Source organism: Olea europaea, unplaced genomic scaffold (assembly GCF_002742605.1).
Source record: "Olea europaea var. sylvestris unplaced genomic scaffold, O_europaea_v1 scaffold528, whole genome shotgun sequence".
NCBI classification, from domain to species: domain Eukaryota; kingdom Viridiplantae; phylum Streptophyta; class Magnoliopsida; order Lamiales; family Oleaceae; genus Olea; species Olea europaea.
The window spans coordinates 43,697-49,520 of NW_019263600.1; the positions used below are offsets into that span (position 1 = coordinate 43,697).

The 5,824-nt window shown below is 36.0% G+C and overlaps 1 pseudogene; it reads right to left on the minus strand.

The window, feature by feature from the left end:
- Positions 1–2,530: 2,530 nt before the first annotated feature.
- LOC111388773 overlaps positions 2,531–5,824 on the minus strand; it is a 5,500-nt pseudogene continuing 2,206 nt past the window's right edge.

Genomic DNA, 5,824 nt, shown 5'->3' on the forward strand with positions numbered 1-5,824 from the left:
GGTGGGGGGGGGGGGGGACCTCCATAGTTTTCTTATTTTTACGTAGTTTGTCATTATTTTTTTGAAATGTTACTCATAACCTAAACATATGGATGAAGAATATAGTTCGAATCTAAGTCGAAAAAGGTGACTCTGTGATGCAAATTAAAGGATGAAAAATGGATTATCAAATTCATTTCTACCGGCCATTTTTTACTCAGTATTTTGAACTTAGTTTTTTATTGCTTTTTCAATCCGAAAAATGCGTTACAAAGTTTGTCATGAACACCTTGAATACACTATACAGTACCAAAAATTTTCCTCAGCGAGTATGAACATAGTCCAAAAATAAGTTGAAAGGGGTCACAACAAATGAAAATTAAAAGATAAAATAGTAATATTAAATTCATTTTTGACAGTCATCTTTAGCTTATTAATTTGAATTCACCATCAAACAATTTTTCAATCCAAACGATACATTGTGAAGTTTATCATGAATACTTTAAAATGGTTTCAAGGAACCTATCCCTAACAAGTAAAGAATGTAGCTTGAAAATGAGTCGAAAGACATATATGATATCAAAATGAGAATTAAACTCAAAATCCTAATTCAAGTAATCATTTATTTCGGACCTCCCAATGAGCAGGAACTGCGTAAAAAATAGAAGTATTAATGGTCTAACCACCATCTTTAGCCAAATATTTGGAACTTTTTTTTTTAATGATTTTTCAATACAAAAAATACGTGACCAAAAGAAATCTTGGCCCCTCAAAAACGAATTCTTGACTTCGTCACAAGTTCTTTTTAGGGATCAAATTTCTCTATATTTTTATAGTCATGCTTGGTGTATATCATTGTTTACACTTTGATACGTGATATTATTCAAATGGACAATTTTTATTTAAAAAAAAAAAAAATTTGTTTTTCATCCATGTATTTGTTGACAACAATGCAAATAACAACTAGAATGTGAAAAACGAGTGTAAAATGGCATAATCCAAATGTATATGCATGTTTAGCAATGAACACAATAGCGTGACAACAAATCGATTCCAAATTTTTTGATAAGGGTAATTGGCACAAAACGTCCTTACCTTTCAAGTCTATTGTGGAAAACGTCCCTACCTTTCATTTTTTGGCATTTTTGCCCTCATTTTAACCTTTCTTTGCGCTGGACGTCCTTCCGTCCATATTCCGTTAGTTTTTCCGTTAATTAAAGGGTAATTGGCACAAAAAATCCCTACCTTTCAAGTCTATTGTGGAAAACGTCCCTACCTTTCATTTTTTGGCATTTTTGCCCTCATTTCAACCTTTCTTTGCGCTGGACGTCCGTCCGTCCATATTCCGTCAGTTTTTCCGTTAATTAAATACAAAAATACCTTTTTCTTTCCATAAACAAGGGTAAAATTGTCCTCACCCACTTCACCCCTTTTTCCCACCATCAACTTAGTCCATAAATAACAGTAGCAGCAACATGAATCTGAAAATACTTTAAATAATTAAGTTAAATAAAGAAAAAATATCGTGAACACATTATATTTCACAATTCCACAACTACTGTTGCTGTCATCTTGTGTCATTGAAAAATTTTAGAAAGACATATTAAATGGGTAGTCAAATTATAATGAGCCAAAATGGTGAATGGCTCTTTTTGGCTCAATGGAGAAGATGAATGGCTCATTTTAAATTGACTCATTATAAATTAACTATCCATTTAATATGTCTTTCTAAATTTTTCCAGTGACACAAGATGACAGCAACAGTAGTTGTGAAATTGTAAAATATAATGTGTTCACGATATTTTTTCTTTATTTAACTTAATCATTTAAAGTATTTTCAGATTCATGTTGCTGCTACTGTTACTTATGGACTAAGTTGATGGCGGGAAAAAGGGGGGAAGTGGGTGAGGACAATTTTACCCTTATTTATGGAAAGAAAAAGATATTTTTGTATTTAATTAACGGAAAAACTGACGGAATATGAACGGAAGGACGTCCAGCGCAAAGAAAGGTTGAAATGAGGGCAAAAATGTCAAAAAATGAAAGGTAGGGACGTTTTCCACAATAGACTTGAAAGGTAGGGACGTTTTGTGCCAATTACCCGAATGTTTAACGGAAAAACTGACGGAATATGGACGGAAGGACGTCCAGCGCAAAGAAAGATTGAAATGAGGGCAAAAATGCCAAAAAATGAAAGGTAGGGACGTTTTCCACAATAGACTTAAAAGGTAGGAATGTTTTGTGCCAATTACCCTTTTATAACATATAGTTTGTGGTGGTTCTTTGCTTGATGTTTTATGGTAAGCTCTGAATTTAGTCATATCAGTCAACCTCTCACATCTACTGGTACAACTAGTCAGGGTTTAAAGACGCCGAATTTCCAGTGCATCTGATTCACGTGTTTGACATTTTAAAGCAGACAATATGGAATATTAGTCCCTGTTTGACAAAGCTTTTACAGATTATAAGTTTCACTAATGCAAAGACGACGCAGTCTAGTAGGCAAATAACTTGACAATCACAATGCACAGAAATGAGAAAACTATCTGAGTTCGAACAAAAATCTCCATAGATACATTGAACTGTGTCATAGTTTAGTTTACGCAAGAAATACTGTGACCCAAATTACAATTCGAAGCACTGAAAGGATATCAACTTACCACGTACAAAGAAGTTTATGCTTTTTCCCCTCCATTACAAGACAAAATCTAAACTGGAATGCTGATCAAGAAATGAATTTGAACTGCACAACAACAGGATATAATAACAGTGAACAACCAAATAATTAGCTGCAAAACGCAGTGACATGAGGCTTTTCATCACCCTATAGAGGAAAGATCTTCGAAAACCATCTTCATGTCAGGTCTCTCTGCTGCAGGAAGGACACATTTGAGAGCAATCTGAAGCACAGTGTCAAGAATTTTAAGGGGGTGCTCCGTGTTTCTTATTTCTATAATCCGTTGATCAAAACACTCGATCGATCGGTTCCCTGCAGCCAGAACTCTCACGCATTCTGTTAGATCCATCACTTCTGGCTCACAAGGAAAAATTTCTGCAGAATTCTTTCCCGTCAACAGCTCAAGCAGAATAACCCCAAAAGCATATACATCACTCTTTAATGATGGGCAAGGTTTACTTGTACTAGTGAATTCAGGTGGCATGTAGCCAAGAGCACCTGCGTTTAACACCTGCTCGGCTATCCCATTTGATGTCAATAACCTATGGAGACTATAATCGGTCAGAAGTGCGTTTTTGTTAGGAATTTCAATTAAAATGTTGGTGGATTTCAGGTTGCCATGAGGTATGGCACTTTTGGTATGTAGATAAGTAAGACATCGAGCGACATCAAGAGCAATTTTCAGCCTTTCATGAAGAGACAATGGAGGGAGCGTTCTGGGATCCGTCTCTGCAGATTACATTGGAAGTGGATGGTTAAGCATTTACTGAAAATATATACCAAATTATCCATCCAGCTATAAGAATTTCTAAATTTATATAATACTGCAAAATAAGTAGATATAGAACACATATTTTCAGGTAGCATTGATGAAATGAAACCTGTAAGTTGGAAGTATACCGTGAAGATAGAGAGCCAAAGGTGGAGCATCAATAAAATTAGATATGATTAGCTTCTCATGCTCCCTGGGACCCCAATAAAAACCCTCAAGGGAAACTAAATTTGGATGTCTAATATTTCCCAGTTTCTTTGCTTCTCTCGCAAATTCTTTTCTACCTTTTGCGATCCCTTCTTTTAGCCATCTCACTGCCAACACGTGACCTGAATCAAGCTCCGCTTTGTACAGCGTTCCATGGCAACTCTTACAGATAACTTCTGCAGGTGCAGATGATAGTTCTTCTGCAGTGAATTTCAAGGACTCATCAAAAAGATGTAGATCCCCAGCCAGTTTATCTGGAGAACAAACCTTGAGTGCACTGGAATTTTCAGATAGATTCTTTGAAGGTAATGTGCCAGCAGATGTCATCACAGATTTACTAGTTGATTCAGGAAGGATTTGATCTTTGGATCCAGGTATGGCTGATGAGACTGCTTGAGGAAGAGAACCAGATTCGATTTGTGATGAAGATAAATCTGTAGGATAACTAATATAAATTCTTGCAGGATCATAGTGTAATCAAAATAGTGATGTATCAGGACTAGGAGAAATATTGTCTACTACTTACTGTTCTTTACATGGGAATCTTTTGAGGTTGCCTTCTCTCCACGTGCTTGATGGATTCTGCAGTAGATCATCAACGTCAATAAAGCTATAACAGAAGCATCAGCAACCAGGCACGCAATAAGGGCAGCCTTTACTGCAGATTTCAAGTGAGAACGATACTTCCCAAAACTTAGATTGGGTCCATTTTTCAGTGACGATGCTTCATTCTGGAGTGTGAGCAAGAAATTTCCAGGATGAAATGCTGAATTAGGAAACCTCTCTAAGTTTTCTGGTACAATTCCAGATAGGTTATTGTAAGATACATTAAATTCTCTCATTGTGTCCGGAAGATCATCAGGGATATCACCTTCAAGATGGTTGTTAGATAGGTCAAGATGTACCATATTCTGAAACTTACCAATCTCGGGGGGGAAATTTCCTGTGAGTGCATTATGTGAGAGATCGAGAGATTCCAGGCTGTAATTTTGAGTGAAAAGAGCCTGAACTGGAATTGTGCCAGTGAAGTTGTTGAAAGAGAAGTTGATATTGGTCAATTTAGTTGAGTTAAAAAGGCTAGGAAGGAGGGAACCGTTAAGTTGATTAAGGCTAAAATCAATGTCTTTTAATTCTGGATATGTTCCTAGAACAGGTGGGAGAACACCTACTAGCGAGTTGCTGGAAATCTTTAATGAAGTGAGCCTCAAGAATTGAGTTGTTTGGTTCGGAAATGCCCCCGTCAATGCATTAGCGCTTACTGCAATAACCTCAACATAATTTCCCCAACTCTGAATTTTGGAGAAGTTTCCTGTGAACATATTATTACTCAGATCAATGACTGAACAATGACCTATTCTGGCAGGCAAGGGGCCTGAAAGCCTGTTAGAAGACAAATTTAGATACTTCAGATTCCCAGATGTAATACTTCCTACAGTTCCTGTCAGAAGAGAAACAACAAGCAGCTTAATTGTATGTTGGAATTGGAGAAGTTGTAACATAAGATGGGAATAAAACCAATAACTTGACAAGATCATGAACCATTTATGAGAAGCACTCCATCGTGAACAAGCAAACAAACACATACAAAATTCAAGTCACGACATTTAACAAATTTACCAGCATAATCATGAACCACTAAAATAGTCAATTTTCAGTTTAAAACGCAATGAACTCATGGCAAGAGGTTTTATAAGGTTAAGTTGTACAAATGGGTTTAAATCACAGTAACTAGCGATTGAATTTAGAGCAATTAAATTACTACCACCATTGCTATCATGGTCACAACGTCACTGATGTAATGTACAAATGCAGCAATTCGTTACCCTCTCTTCTTCTCTTCTGTTTTCTGTCTTTCTCTTTTGTATGCCAAGCATCCTAACAAGGATATTTTCCAAAACACATTTGCAAATTCATGTCCATGGATATAAATAGACTTGCCCCTTCATGTAGCTTCGGCAAAAATTTCTACTACAACCAATGTTTTACACATGAAAGTAGGGTGACTTCTGATATTTTGATATGGCGATTAGTATCTTCTGCGAGACTTTTGAAGTCTGTCTATTCGATTCAATACTACAATGCTATATTTGATATTGACATTATAATATAGAAATCCACACATGTTTTCAGCTATATTAGCCAATGCAACAATTTTCCCTTTCTCATATATATATATATATATATATATA